The sequence below is a fragment of the Cornus florida genome, unplaced genomic scaffold, assembly GCF_030987335.1.
Source record: "Cornus florida cultivar Cherokee Brave unplaced genomic scaffold, ASM3098733v1 CherokeeBrave_3.0.0_Hap2_Chr07, whole genome shotgun sequence".
Taxonomy (NCBI): Eukaryota; Viridiplantae; Streptophyta; class Magnoliopsida; order Cornales; family Cornaceae; genus Cornus; species Cornus florida.
In genome coordinates this window covers 45,160,946-45,178,085 of record NW_026775577.1, presented here as the reverse complement: position 1 = coordinate 45,178,085, position 17,140 = coordinate 45,160,946, and the positions used below count along the sequence as shown (strand labels likewise).

The 17,140-nt window shown below is 35.9% G+C and overlaps 1 long non-coding RNA gene across 1 annotated transcript; it reads left to right on the top strand.

Annotated features, from left to right (window-relative positions):
* The first annotated feature begins 16,030 nt into the window (after positions 1–16,030).
* On the top strand, positions 16,031–16,877 carry LOC132267659 (uncharacterized). Its single transcript, XR_009469041.1, has 2 exons — positions 16,031–16,449; positions 16,585–16,877. It is a non-coding gene; the product is annotated as an uncharacterized LOC132267659 (long non-coding RNA).
* The last annotated feature ends 263 nt before the right edge of the window (positions 16,878–17,140 follow it).

The following is a 17,140-nucleotide window of genomic DNA, read 5'->3' as shown; positions in this document are numbered from 1 at the left end:
GGGTTTCGGTCAAGCCGGCATAGAAAGCTTGCACTAATTGCCATTTTGGGATCAAATGATGAGGACACTTCCGAAGAAGATCTTGTAACCTTTCCCAAGTCTCGTGGAGTTGTTCTCCATCAACTTGAGAAAAGCTTAGAATGGAACGCCTCATTTGGTTGGTTTTACTCACCGGATAATACTTCTTAAGAAATTCTTGTTGCAATTGAGCCCAAGAAGTAATAGAGTTGGGAGCGAGGGAGTTCAACCAATATTTTGCCCTATCTTTTAGGGAGAATGGGAAGAGATGGAGATGAAGTGCATTGTCCGGAAAACCTCTCAACCGGATGGTTGAACAGATTTCAAGGAACTCATCAAGATGCTTGTATGGATCTTCATTATCAAAGCCATGAAATGATGGAAGCATTTGAATGGTACTAGACTTGATCTCATATTGAGCTGCATCGATGTTTGGCATCACTATGCAAGATGGAGAAGCATAGGTGGTAGGGATGAAATGATCTCTAAGAGTCATTGGCTCGATATTAGGAATTTCAGCCCTTTCATTCCCCGGATTTCCTACGTTATCCCCCATTATATTGAATTCAGTTTCAAGGTCCCTTGTAAGAGTGGGTTCCCTAAGGTTCCGTCTAAGAGTTCTTTCAAGAGAATTGATATCAATGGGCGAATCGATTGTGGGTAAGGAAAGTGACCTACGACCGAACATCAACAATAAAGCATATACTCAACAAAGCAATTCATCAACCACAACTCCACATACGATGTTCCCTTTCTCCTCAATTATCAAGACGGAAAATGTAAATGGCCACGACAAGGACCGATGCTTTAACACAAAATTTAAACAGGATAAGAGCCTCAACAAGGGCGTCACAACTAAACTAAAACTAAATTTAACACATGCACAATATTCACAACTCGAAACTAGAAGTCACGAGACTTACCTGGGGTCCTCTGGACTTACAATTTGCTAGCATTCCCACGGCGAGCTTCGAGTCCCTAGAATCTTACAACACTTAAAACACAAAGGTGGTCAAAACACACAAGGAATATTCACAAGACACAATATTCACAATCAAACTAAATTTAACCCTAGACTTTGGTTGCTAAACCGTATGCAAGTCCCCGGCAACGGCGCCAAAAATTGATCGGTTGGTCAATTAAACATCAACCTTCGCAATAGCACGAATCATTGTAAAATAGGGCTATTGGTCGGGTAAGTCGAACCACAGGGACTACGCTAGTCTAATACAACCTAAATGTCTAGAATCATTCTTAGAATGATAAAGGGTGTATAGAGGTTTTGTTGGATGTCACTTAAGCTAGGAAATTAAAAGTGCATAAAACAATAAATTGCAAGAATTCAAGGAAATGAAGTACAAGTAAAGAAGGCTAGGGAAATGAATCCACCTCCATCCCTATACACATGCTAGGTTAAGATTAATTTAAGGGGAAAACAACATATATGATAGTCATGATACATAACAATACTAGGTTGCTATAATATCCTTAAGAAGTTCATTTAATTAGAAAGGCGAGAATAAACCATCAAAGGTTCACATGATCAACTACCTAAACTAAAATGTAGCTTAGAACATGCTTACTAAGCCAAGGACTATCAAGCCCTAATTTAAATGGTGAATGCACATAAAGCTAAGAATCAAGTATAGCCCATCAAAAGGAAACCCTAAGCCATGAACTATCTAGGTTCTCCAACTCCATGCCATTAAAACCATTCCATGATCTAACTTCCATTGTCACCATGGAAGTGCAAGCAATATGATTAAGAAAAGCAACCATCCAAGACAAGATGAATAACTCACAATAATCATTTAAAACATTCAACATTCATTACAACAAAAATGAGGCTCTTGACCATGGAAAGACTATCAAAAATACATTGTAATCACCAAAAATAAACTATACTAACACATGCTTACAAGGGAGGGGTTTCATCACCTCCCTAGATGAGGTTTAGTTACCCATTGGTGAGCTAGAAGAAGGAAGAAGCATCATCCTCATCTCCATTTTCGAGCTCCTACTGTAGCACTCAAGAACACCCTTCTCCTTGCTCTCTTCTCTCTCCTTTCTCTTGCTCAAGATAAAGCTTAATGATATATGTGGCCTTTGGGTAGCCTTTTATGCTCCAACCATACCCTCTCTCCTCCAAGGAACACCTCCAACCACTTCATAAAGAAGGAAGATGGCATTGAGGAAACCAATGTGCAAGTGGGCTGAAATGAGCCATTTCCGAAGGGCATTCTGCCTGATTTTCGAGCACACGCTTGGTGACTTCGAGCGCTCTAACTTAGTGCAATGTGCAACATGCTCCTCTTGCTCAGTGCTGACCTATTTTGGGAAAACTGCTATAACTTTGTGCCCCGAACTCCGAATGACGATCTGTTTGAAGCTTTGGAGAGCTGATTTAGTGCTTTAAAAACTTCATGTTTTGATGAAGACCCAAATCTCAAGTCTGGTTGGTCGAAAATGGGGAGAAAGGCAGTACATCAGTGCTGCCAGGCAGTTCTGCGCACCTCTGTTGTGAAGATCATAACTCTCTGCTCCGAACTCCGAATGATGAACCACTTGAAGATTTGGAAAGCTGATTCAGAGCTCTAAGTCTTTCATGTTATGAGGGAAGTCCAGTTCTCGAGTTTGGAAGGTCAAAATGGCAAGCAAAGACCAGGCTCTACTGCTGCCAGAATTCAGCATTGGCACCTTTTGTTGCTCAAGATTCCACAAGGCCTTATTCTTGTTCCATTTTGGCCAATGAACCTGAAAATGCATAAAAACATAGAATTGGAGTTAATCTACATAAAATAATTAATAACTGGACTTTGTTAATGTAATTTAGGGCGCTTGAATATACATTATTCGGCGCTTATCAGTCTCCCTCGCTTGTCCCCCTCTTGGTGGGACCAAATCACGCAACAATATATCGTCTTCAACTTGCTCCTGATCCCTTTCTACGGGATTGGAGCTAGAACTTTCCCCGGGATCCCTTCTTGATGGCATAATGCTATAAAACGAGAAAATGGATCAAAACAATGACACTTACACGTGTATAAAAACGGAGTCCTCACACAATTGACTCGACAAAAAATGACAACATTTAAACACTTTCCATACTCCCTGAAAAGAAATCCCACCAATGATAAGTGTGACCATGCTAATAATATACAACAACGTTAAGCACTTAACACGTAATTACATAAGCAGTTAAATAATTAAGCATGCCTTTCAAACGATTAAACACCTTAACACATAAGCATATAAGCATGCAATCACCTAAGCAATTAAGTAAGTAAACAAATCACTTAACTCCCCATGCAACCCTAGGTAAGCCTCTACCCGTCATCCAAATGGTATTCGAACCATCGCTCTGATACCAAATTTTGTAACGACCCAAATTCATTGGATTCGGATCATTAAACGGGTCCTTACCCGACCCAAAATCATCCAAGGGTAATATAGTCCTTTCACATTAAATTTGTATATTAAATTCCAACGAGGATAAGATGGTCATTTATCATAATTCTAATGGTCTAAGATTCAAAGAGGCAAAATAGTCATTTACTTGAATCTCATAATAAATAATATAAAGTCCGGGGCAATATAGTCATTCCTATAGTTAAAATATAATTATTGTATTTTACTGGACCTTATAATGTGTAAGAATACACTTGAGTGAGTGGTCAAGGGCAAAATGGGAAAAATAAGTCACAATGTTTACTACACAGGAACCAGTCGATGTATGGGGAGTCACACGTCAACTGGTTTGGGAAGTGCACAGTGGAAAACTCACTACCAAGATACCGGTTAACGTGTGGGAGGCTATACGTCGACTGGTTAAAGACATGTACAGTAAAAAGGCTACTGCCAAGATACCAGTCGACATGTGGGAATTTCACGTTGACTGGTTCAGGTCATCCGGTTGACGTGTGGGAATTTCACGTCGACCAGTTCTAGGTCATCCAAAGTCAAAAAATTTCACTGTCTGAGATACACCAACATTGATAACTAATCACCCTACACACCATACCCACATACATATTTGAATACATTTTAACATCTTATACATTAACAACAAGAACAATATTAACATAATTTACAACACGTTACATTTCCCTAATGATTTAGTGTAATGGCCATATACAAAATGAACCTGAATATTTCACATGCTGCAAAATGGTACATTTGAGTCAACACCTTACAAAATGAGGCCTAATACAAAAGGTAGCAAAATATACGTTCTCCTAATCCAAGCTAAAGCTGTGGTGAATGGTCGTCCGCCACTTCTTTTCCTGAACCTGAAAATATTAAAATAATGGGGTGAGCTAAACGCTCAGTAAGAAATGTCTAATACACACTTCTTATGACCCCGTGAATCTACGTAAGGAATAGGTAACAGAAAAAGGGATCATAGCATAGGGGTACGTGACAATAACTACAGTGACAAGTATATAACAATGGTTACCCAAACACATACACACCATATATTCTAATGAAGTGTAATGTCATGCAAATGTCGCTCCCCATATCCGAAACATTTTCGTTTCAATTTTCAAACCGTTAGTGTAATCCGACCTAAGGCGCCTCCAAGGCGTCATGAAAGGAGGATTGGCTAACCATCCATGACCACAAGGCAGCTCCAAGGCGTCGCATCTGGCCTGGTTAGCTCAACCATACTCCCCTCTAGACTACACTAACACCACGGACCACTAGGCGCCTCCTAAGCGTCCGGATTTTTGCAAACACTTTTAGAAAACTTTTCCCAAAACAATTTCAGTTGTTTTAAAGACATTTTACCCCTTTTTCTATCCCAATGAATGCATGGAATGTTTCATACTTCAATTCATCAGTTCCACTATAAAACTCTCACACATGCTATATAAAGCAATTTTCTAATCTACATAACTAAAGTTCTCATTTAACGTCAACTTTGTATAACAAGCATATAAGACATGAATTCAACTTCATGTAAGCATGTTTAAATACTATAAAACTACTAAAAATTAGTCACATATAGTCCATACCTATCATTTAAGCAAATTTTATAAGAATTTATACTAATTGAACATGCTAGACATCAATTCAAGTTATAAACTCACAAAAGTACAAGAAATCGTGCATTAGAACACCCTTACCTCAACGGAGATGAAAACCCTCAAAACTCCAAATCAAAGCCCTAATTTTTGAAATTCCTAGGATGCACCAAAGTTGCAATTGCTTACATCAACTTGAAGATCTCGCCGAGCTCTTCGATTTTCCGCAAACGGCACCCAAAATTTCCAAAAGACGAAAAAATAATTAAAGATTGAAGCTTGAAGCCAAAAAGAAAAGAAAAATGAGGAGGAAAGAGGGAGAGAGAGCTAGTGCCGGGTGAGAGAAGGAGAATGAGGCCAATGTTGGTCCCTTGGTCACAAAATCTCTAATAGTGGGCCCCACTACAAAATTTTCTTTTTGACTATTCTTTTTCCTTCTATTTCCCACTACACACACATATGTGCATATAACTATACAAAATGGCACACAACCACATTAAATATGCACAAAATAATTACGTATGGAATGTAATGAACCCAAAATAAAATTCTCGTACACAACGATTCCGATAGCGGGTCTCACCCGAGACTATCCGACCCGAAAAACGGAGAAAAGTCGAAATGACAACCGGTGCATTTCCAAGAGTCCTGAACTCAAGGAAATGTCCCATCCAACTCTCGAACATAGCCGGCACACCCCACGATGTCCGACACGCAAAACGAAAAAAAGACAAAAATACCCCTGAAAATTAGAAAATTCCAGAAATTAGAAAATGACAAAATTCAGGAACCTTACAGATTTTATCAGAATGTTTAATTTCTTCAAAAGTCATATGGCACCTTAGATATGATATGGCTTATCTAATAGAATTTGTTTAGGAATTATTTTCTATCTTTTTATATGTAATTAGTTATTTTAGGACCCTATAAATAAATGAAGTAAAAGTGTTGTAAAAGGTCCAGTACCCTCAGAATCTTTATTTTAATGTAATTATGTTTTCTCAAGCTCTCCCTCTCTAATTCAACTTTCTCTCTTTAGTAATCTTTTTATTCTCAATCTCTCTTTTTGTCTTCTTTCTCTCTCTATCTCTTTCTTTTATACCTTTCTCTTTCCTTCCTTTCTTATTCTATTGTCACGATCATTACGATTCATTCATTATTAAAGTCCTTTCACTAAGGCAAATTGAACTCACAGGGGATTTTTATGTTCTATTTCTTCTCCAATCACCTGATAGTCAATTTTCTCAAAGCGACTAAGGTTGACTACACCCATTTGAATCAAATTGTTGGTTTTGGCATGTCTGCATCACCAAATTTCTGAATCGTCTTTGCCAGCTGATCTTAAAGTCAACATTCTTGGCACGCCCTGTGGGACCCACTGGTTGAGTGAGTTGTAATGCCTCCCAGGCCATAGAATTAGAAGGTTGTCATTATAATGGAAGATGATATCGAAGATGAGAACCATCTGATCGGCCTAAGTGGATCAACTGTGGCTGAATCAGCTTTACCATCTGATGTTCCTTTAGCACAGATGTTTGTGGCCATTATACGAAGAATTGATGGCAAACAGGCACAAATTATTGAAAATAGTAATAAGATGCAAGCCCAAATGGGAAAAGTTAATCAAAAGGTACAATCTCGGCTACCCAAAGTCGTCATGATCAAACTTAAAGCTCGTTAGCTCATGAATTAATTCTCCAACGTAGCAATAATCAGAGGATGGACTAGGCAAGAGACGGATAGCACAACAAACCGCACGAACTCCCAAACTCACTTAAATTCCCTTCAAAATAGAGATCGTTGCCCAATTTAGAAGGGAATTGGGGGCAAACTGTGGAGGGAAAATTTCTCCTGATAAGTGCTGAAATATGCACATTTCAGCCCTTAACTTTGGATATATTAGAACCTTGATCTATCTTTATTTTTCCATTTTAGTCTTAATTAGTTTTATTTCTGATTTCAGATTCATAAGGCTTAAACGAGATAAATCCAATGCCTTAAAGCCTTTGGGAAGGTCAAATAGAGTCTTGGCGAGGAGTGGGAGCAAAAGAAGGCTGAAGTGCAGAGTTCACTGTTCAGCTCAATCGATCGAGCACTATTTGAGCTCGATTGATCAAGTTTTAACTCGATCGATCGAGCATTTAACTCGATTGATCGAGTTCGCTGTAGAAGCTATACAAAATCAGATTTGAAGCTCTTTTCGAACCAACTCTGGCGGTGCGTGAATTATAAGATCCTTAGGCTGAGTTCTAACCATCTTAGAGCTACAAATTCGAGCATATGTAGAGGATGAAACCTCATTTGGAGGAGGATACAGATTGGAGTTGATGAGAAGCCAAGATTTGAATACTTTCTCTCTCTAGAAGCCCTTTCTCAACCATTGAAGATCTTTGGCTATTCTTGGAGATGGAGACTGGAGCATTAATGTTCATCCTCGTCATCTTCGTGGCTAGTTATTTCTTCTCTTAAGGCTTGGATGAAGCCCTAAGCCAAGTATTGTATTATTTGTCTTAAATTTGGAGATTATTTGTGTAGATTATTTAACCTTGAGAATTATACTTGGTTGTAACAAGATTTGTTGTGTGCTTAATTCTTCCATTAGTCTTTTTATGATCTTTACATTGTCTTATGCATTGATTGTGGTTAATTGATCTTAACATCTTCACTTTTTATAGTTGTGTGGGTGATGGTTAAACAGTGGTGCTTATTTGATGTATTTTCGCTTGACTTGATAGTTCATGCTTAGTTTTGATGGATTGTACTACAACACTAGTATAGAAGTAGGTAGGTAAACAATTTATTCTTAGCTTTGATGAGTTATGCTTGTTGATACAATTTACATATTCTTTTGACCATTAGTGTGTGCTTATAGCCACAATTCTATTATTGTACAAGTATTTTCCCTAATTTGATTACAATGACACAATTACAAGGCTAAAGGTGGAGTCCATGACCTAAGTATCTCTATCTCCATTCCGTTATCCATTTATCTTTTCGTTTTATTTACATTACTTTAGTTTAGTTAGTTGTTAATTAGGATTTTAAACAAACTCTCTTTTCTATTGAATCAATTACTCACTAATTATAAATTGAATCAAGCCGCTGGTCGCTATGGACGATCCCTACTCAATATACTATATAGTAGTAGTGGTTTTATAAATGTAAAATTGATTTTCAAAGCTTCCAAAACCACATTCATATTGACCTTGTGAAGCGACCTCTTGCAAGCCTGTCACCTCTTCCAATAAGAGTGTGACATATCATCATACAAGAGCCACTAGCAAACATGCCACATGGACCAATTGATAAAAGAGGCCATGAATCACAAAATTAAGTCCCAAAGTCAAAGCCCAATGAAGAACAGGCCTAGATGACTCACCATAAAGTAAAGCCCAGCATCACAAGGTAGGCCTGGACTAGTATGATGGCATGAATCATGTTAGAAGGAGGAGTGCTTGCATATATGTAATTCACTTATGTAAACTACTAGAATTTTAAAGGAAACAAATTTCATATAGTAAAATTTTGGTTGGGGGGGGGGGGGAGAATGTGCACACGATCTATATATATATAGACAGGTTCCATTAAACGATGCATACATATATAGGCACATACAGAGTAACTCATTCTCTACAAATCATACAACACGTCAGTACATGTGTGATACTATGATATTGAAGGAGGAATGCCACAAGTCGATAAGGAAGAAAGACAGTGAGTGAGTTAGGTGACCACATATCGATGTGGAAGATAGAAGTTAGGGTTTGTTTTGGATACTAATTGGGTCCAATTGTCTTTAAAGGTCATTATGGTCTTCTACATTTCATAAGGGTTCCATGGTTATTTAGAGAAATATGGGTTATCACGTGCATGGCATGTGTTAGAAATCCATCAGTGTGTTGCTGAATTGGGTAAGTACAACTAAACAACATAGTCTTACGTGTAGGTTGGTCAAGCCCACACCCGAAAATCTAGGTATCAAAAGCAATTGATATTTAAGCAAGCACGGAATACAAAATGATAAATAATAAAAGAAATAATAAGTGGGAATGAAATTCTAATTAATAAATAAATTCCATAATTTATACAACTCCATAAATACTCCAATAAAATACAACTCGGGAATCCCATAAGATTATTAACATATACATTCCTTTAGGCATTTTTGGAAGAGTAAAATGGTAAAACGGACATTATAATATTACTTTATGTCATATTTCTATTTAAAGAGTGTTTTCGCACAATGTTAAAAGAATAAGTGAGTCATTTGCACATTTTTTTTCAAATAGGGGTGAAAGTGCTATGTGGAGTATACATTAGGGGTGTTTTCTGCACTTCATCCAATGAGAAGTCTTTATGAATTCGAGGATTTACGGATTGAATTTCAAGATTGACAAAATTAAATAGGCAAATTGAAGAAGGATTTGTTCCTATAACATCAATTCGCAACATCAATTCGCATTGGAACGTGAGAGCGACCGAAGAATTATGTAACTTAAGGAATTGTAGTACAATTTAAAGTCGACCAATTCCATCCATTTTGTAATGATTGGTAAAGTGTAGGGGGAGTGATTTTTGAAATACTTTTAAAGGTATAAAATAACCCAAAAAATTAAAAAAAAATTAAAAAATTCTAATGTTAGAGCAACAAAAGTGGAAAAGTTGATGAATTAATTTTGCAATTTACCCAATATGAGTATTTATATTACTAGTACCAGTGCATTGCCCCTTGGAAGTTGTGCTTAAACTCTGTTATGGAAACACCATTTTTAGCTTGCCAAACCTGGCATCGATATACTATCATTGCACTAAATTGTCCTGGGCAGTGAAATGGGCAATTCGAAAATACACAAAACCACAGAGAAATTGAAGAGTTTCAAAATGAAAAGATCTCAAGACACGGGACATAGCCATATATAATGGCGTTCTGGAACAAGGAAAGATAGAGAGAGAAGAAGCAAAAATTGCTATGTGTCCGGTGATTTAACCCAATGAAGTATTGAAGTAATTCTTCCTTCTTCAGGTGACTGATTTCCTAAACCCTAGTTTATTTTTGTATTTGGGACTCTGTTAATTTAATATGTATTATGTGTCTAATATATATATATATATATATTTATATGTACACGCACTCATATGTCCACCAATATTAATTTAGTTAGTCGTTTTATTCCTTCACTCCATCTGGGGACTGTTAATTTAATCTGTAATTTACACACAAGCACTCATTTATATACATCACTATTCATTTATTTATTTTTGAATTATATTAAAGAAGCAAACCCATTACAGTGTTACATATATACATCAATGTTCCTTGCAGCTATATAACTAGTATATAGACTGTTCAAATTGTGAACAAATTTATTTTATCATTTCATATACTTTGTTGATATCACAGAAATTATGAGAAGTGAAGAAGAAGACAGGATTAGCAGTTTACCAAACTGTCTAATTGGGCATATCCTTTCCTTACTTCCAACCAAATGGAAGTATCAACCAAATGGAAGTATCATTGGACATCAATCACTAATTTCTACTTTGATGATCCATTTGTATTTAGAATGAGAAGGAATACTTGTGATCAGTCAGTCAAAAGTTACATAAATTTTGTCTATCGAGTGCTGCTACAAAGTGTTTCAAATATGCATAAATTCCATCTGAGGTGTGGTAAAAAATGTGATAGTTCGCATTTTAATCAATGGATTTCTATTGCAATATTGCGTCATGTTCGGCATCAATCACTAATTTTTACTTTGATGATCGGTCAGTCAAAAGTTTCATAAATTGTGATCAACCCGTCAAAAGTTTCATAAATTTTTTCAATCGAGTGCTGCTACTAAGTGTTTCAGATATGCTTAAATTCCATCTGAGGTGTATTAACACGTGATAATTCGCATCGGGTTTCTATTGCAATTATGAATTTGATATTAAACTCCTTAGCTGCTGCCTCGTGAGCTCTGGGCTTGTACTAAAACTAGGTGGTGTTTTTGGTCTCAATGTTCCAAGTTTGATCCATCTCCCGAGCCTTAAAATCCTCCATCTTAAACAAATTGAGTTTTCAGATTATTACTCAACTGAGAGGCTTGTTTCAAGCTGCCCTGTGCTTGAGGATTTGGCAATAATGGGATGTTGTTGGGAAAATATTAATGTTCTTAACATTTCTGCTCTTGCACTCAAGAGTTTGACTTTTGATGGCGATGTTGGTGAGGATTGTACCCTTCATTGCAACTACAAGGTTGTGTTTAATACGCCAAATCTTCAATATCTGAAATACGTTGACTACGTAGCAGCAGGAGGGTATTCCATGTATAACTTCAATTCTCTGGTCAAAGCGGACATCGAATTGCTGTTAGGAAGAGAAGACAGTGATAGATTTGTAGAAAAAAGTTAATGTAGAGAAACTTCTTGAAGGAATATCCAAAGTTCAGCGGCTTTATTTTGATGCTTCTTCACCATTTTGGCTGGCATACACCAAGTATTGTGCCATCTTGTTTGTTGTTTCACCTCAAGGTAATTGAAATTAGGAACTTTTATGGGACGAATGACGAACTGAAAATGGTAGGGTATTGCTTGAAGAATGCTAATGTTTTGAAGAGATTCGTAATACATTCCGTTAGGGATCAACAGTCAGAGATTTGCAATACATTGTTGGGGCTACATAAGGGATCGAAGACTTGCCGACTTGGGGTGACTTGATTTGATTGCAATAGGCGCAAGAGTTTTGCAAAGGATGTCATGACCAGCTTGAAATAAGTGTGGGGGTCAAATTATGTTCTGCATTTCAGTTTGCTTCCAGAACCTCAAATGCTGAGCGACAGTTGATATTGTGCTTTGTTTTCTAATCTTCCATTGAGGGCCATGAATGCTTTAAACACTATAGTCTGTAATTCTTTTGTTCGGAAACATTAATAATATCTTATTTTCGCAAATTATAGATTCCTTGAGCATTCCTCTCACAATTCTAACGTAAGTTTGATGTGAGAATCACATTTACTTCTAGAGCTTTTAAGCAGGGTACAACAATTCTTTAGATATAACATAACCTATGAACGGCTCAAAAATATTAATTCCAGTTCACATGTCGTCGCTCGAACCACAATGCCATAATTATTTCTCATAACGAATTTATCCACAACCCGACAATCATGTGGGAAGAAGGCAGTGTCCACATTGCACTTAAGAGGGAACAAAATCTTCTCTTGCGCTACAGGAGAGCCGGTTCCATTAGGTGAGGAACATGTGTTCCTCCTTGTGCCACATCACTGGGAACAAAAATGACAAATCTTAAGTTAAAAAAACCGTGCATGACAAAACCTTTTATACATATATATATATACACACACACACACATAAACACATATTGATGTATATGTATCAGTTTGTACCAATATTTACTTTTCATCTCTTTAACATATATCCCAACTCTCTCCTTACCACAATCCCAAAATTTTCCTAGTATGTATCCCAATATTTTCCTAACATACATTCCCAAGTATCCCACCGGCTGGAACATGGTCCACTATTCATCTCTTTCTCTTGTTTGGGATACATGTTAAGAAAATGTTGGGATATTAGCCTTGCATCACAACATTTTTCTGATGTAAAGAGGATTGTAACGAGAGAAAAAGATTCCTTGAGCATTCCTCTCACAATTCTTACATAAGTTGGATGTGAGAATCACATTTTGAAATGCAAAACACTTCTAAAACTTTTAAGTAGAGTACAACAATTCTTTAAATATAACATAACCTATGGACGGCTCACATGTCGTTGCTCGAACCACAATGCCACAATTATTTCTCATAACGAATTTATCCACAACCTGACCATCATGTGGGAAGAAGGCTGTGTCCACATTGCACTTAAGAAGGGACAAAATCTTCTCCTGCGCTACAGGAGAGCCGGTTCCTTTAGTTGAGGAACATGTGTTCCTCCTTGTGCCACATCACTGGGAACAAAAATGACAAATCTTAAGTTAAAAAATTTTACCGTGCATGACAAAACATTTTATACATACATACATACATATATATATATATATATACACACACACATAAACACGTATTGATGTATATATATCAATTTGTACTAATATTCACTATTAATCTCTTTCTCTTGTTTGAGATACATGTTAGGAAAAAGTTGGAACGTTAGCCTTGCATCACAATATTTTCCTAACATATATCCCAATTTTCTCCTTAACAGCATCCCAACATTTTCCTAACGTGTATCCCAAAGTATCTCAGCGGCTGGAACACGGTCCGCTATTCATCTCTTTCTCTTGTTTGGGATACATGTTAAGAAAATGTTGGGATGTTAGCCTTGCATCACAATATTTTCCTAATTTAAAGAGGATTGTAGAGAGAGAAAAAGATTCCTTGAGCATTCCTCTCATAATTCTTACATAAGTTTGATGTGAGAATCACATTCTGAAATGCAAAACACTTCTAAAATTTTTAAGTGGAGTACAACGATTCTTTAAATATAACATAACCTATGGACGGCTCAAAAATATATATTCTAGTTCACATATCGTTGCTCGAACCAAAATGCCACAATTATTTCTCATAACGAATTTATCCACAACCCAACCATCATGTGGGAAGAAAGCAGTGTCCACATTGCACTTAAGAGGGGACAAAATCTTCTCTTACGCTACAGGAGAGACAGTTCCATTAGGTGAGGAATATGTGTTCCTCCTTGTACCACATCACTGGGAACAAAAATGACAAATCTTAAGTAAAAAAATTTTATCGTGCATGACAAAACCTTTTATACATATATATATCAGTTTGTACCAATATTCACTATTCATCTCTTTCTCTTGTTTGGGATACATGTTAGGAAAAAGTTAGGACGTTGGCCTTGCATCATAATATTTTCCTAACATATATCCCAACTTTCTCCTTACCAGCATCCCAACATTTTCTTAACGTGTATCCCAATATTTTCCTAACATACATCCCAAAACATCTCACCGATTGGAACACGGTCCACTATTCATCTCTTTCTCTTTTTTGGAATACATGTTAAGAAAATGTTAGGATGTTAGCCTTGTATCACAACATTTTCCTAATGTACATTCCAACTTTCTCCTCATCAGTATCCCAACATTTTCATAACATGTATCCCAATATTTTCTTAACGTATATTCCAACATTTTCCTAATGTACATCCTAAAATATCTTCACCGATTGGAACATATCTACTATCCCAACATTTTATTTTCCTAACGTACATCCCAAAGTATCTATAATCTATTCACGTCGTAAGTTGCATCACTCTTTACTGTCAATATACTTGTGTTGCGTATGTCATGAAGGTTGGAAGAGCTCTGATTTTGCTTTAGATTGATGAGTATACTCTGAAATCACTCTTCTTTAAAGTTTGTGTAAAGAGGAGTGTAGAGAGAGAAAAAAGGATTTAGAAGTTGGTCTGGTTTTGATTTGGTCCGTATGTATGTGTGTATGTACATACAAAAGTCTTGCTTTTTTAATTTTTAACCTTTATCATTTTAACTCACTGGATAGGACCGGCTCTCTTGTAGCACAGGAGATGATTTTGCTCCACTTAAGAGACCCAACAAGTACCGTTGCACAGAACTATAACTCGGGATAGTTTGAGGTACAACTCGGATTCGATTCAACATATGAAAGGTTTAATCTTAATTCAGCCCTAACCCGCCTCCAACCCTAACTACGTAACCGAACCCAATAGATCATTAAATTTTTAAACTTAGGTTTGCAACTCGAACTAAGATTTCGGGATAAAAATAGCATTAATTCGGGTTACCTTATGATCAATTTCTACGCTGAAAACTATTGTGATATTTTGAAACCGATATATTTAACTTTTTATAACCATATTATCGTACTCAAGAGTAATTTGGTCATAAAAAGTTAAGTTGTAAAATCTCATAAAAATAAAAAGGGCAAAGTACAAAAAACCCCCCTTCGACTTGTAGCCTTTTTCAGTAAACCTCCCTTATCTATTTTTTTACCAAAGAACCCCATCAACTTGTATCTTTTTTCCAATAAATCCCCCTTGTCTAATTTTTTACCAAAGAACCCCCCTCAACTATCTGAAGGGGGTAAAAGAGTTGATAATTGGACCAAAATGCCCTTTTATTTAAATATTAATTCTCCCGAACTTCAAAAATTCATATCTCACAAACCGGTACATTTAAAAATTATAAATAATATATGTACAGAAAGCTTATAAATAAGGATTCCAAAAATATAAGATTTGTACAACAAACCTTCATAACTAGAGAAAAATAGGAAATCTAAAATTCTACTCCAATAATCTTATTTTATTTTTAATAAATAAAATACTGGAGATATTTGGAAGAAAATTTTCAGAATTATTCATTTACATATGGAGCCGAATAAATAAAAAATTTAACTCCAACAGAGATCAATTTCATGAGATATCATATTTTGCGTCAAAGTATTTTCATTCTTTTGTAGACTCGCCATTTAAAAAAATATAAAAATGAATATTCGGTCTCTATTGGGGCTAATTTTTTTTATATGTTATGCTCCATATGAAAGTGAATAATTTTGAAAATTTTCTTTCAAATAACCCGAGGATTTTATAAAAAATAAAATAAAATAAAATTATTGCAATAGATTTTTAGATTGTCTATTTCTCTCTGGTTATGAAGTTTTGTTAAACAAATCTTATATTCCTAGAATCTTTGTGTTATAAGCTTTCCGTGCATATATTACTTGCAATATTTGGATGTGCAATTTGTGAGATATGAATTTTTGAAGTTCAGAAAAATTAAGATTTAAATAAAAGGACATTTTGATCCAAATATCAACTCTTTTTACACCCTTTAGATATTTGAAGGGGGGTTTATTTGGTAAAAAAATTGGACAAGGAAGATTTATTGGAAAGGGTTACAAGTCGAGGAGGATTGTTTGGTAAAAAATTAGACGAGAATGATTTATTGGAAAAAGTTACAAATCTGGGGGTTATGTACTTTGCCCAAATAAAAAAGATATATTATTTATAATTTTGTGGTTAATTTTTTAACCAATTAGAAAGCAACTGTCCATACTTAAATGATATTCACTGTCTTTATTTCTCTTTTATTTTCACTTATAACTATTGTTATTTATTTCTTTTCTTTTCTTTTCCACCACTAAATCATTTAACCTATGGACAAATATATTTAAAACGATTTCACACACACAAATTGTCCCCCACTGTGTTTGGAAGTTGTGCGGAAACTCTGTTTGGAAACGCCATATTCAGCTTGCAAACATGGCTTCAATGTAATTTGTGCAAGTGGAAGGAAAGAGATTTTGAAGCAATCTTCTCCGATAGGCTCTTCCCCCGGTGATTTACTCAAATGAAGTATTCAAGTGCTCACTAAGTCGATTTCTTCCTTCTTCAGGTGATTGATTTCCCAAACCCTAGCTTATTTTTGCATTTGGGGTTGTCAATTTAACATGTATATGTGTCTAATATAATCAATATATATGTGTGTAGATATACACACACTCATATATACATCAATTTTTCCTTGCAGGTAACCATTGTGTAAAATCACTGAGTTCAAAACCTCATAGGTATATAACTAACATATAAACTCTACAAAGTGTTCGTGATTTTTTTTGTACGCCCGTATCAATTTCAGTCATGGTGGAGGATATTCAATTTCATGCTTTTGGAAAGAATTTGCTTCCTGAAACTGAAATACAGTAGCTGAGGCAGTATGCTTTCAGCAGTTGATATTGTGCTTTGTTTTGTAATCTACCATGGATGCTTTAAACACTATTGACTGTAATTCTTATGTTCAGAATCATTAGTTATATCTTATTTTACTTAGTTGTGTTGAACTATCTGAATGATGAGTGTATCTTATTTTATTTCACTTAACTAACTATTGATGGATATTACTCTGTATTTGATTAGTCTGAGAGGTAGTTCGGGACTAACTTTATGATAGACTCTACTATTCATGATCTGGGATCAGCTTATTTGGGAGTGCACTACCCTTGTTGTTATATGGCCATTGTGCTCAACATGCCCTTACGATGTAGACCTGGTCCCACCATTTGGTTGTGCATACGTACAAACTCAGC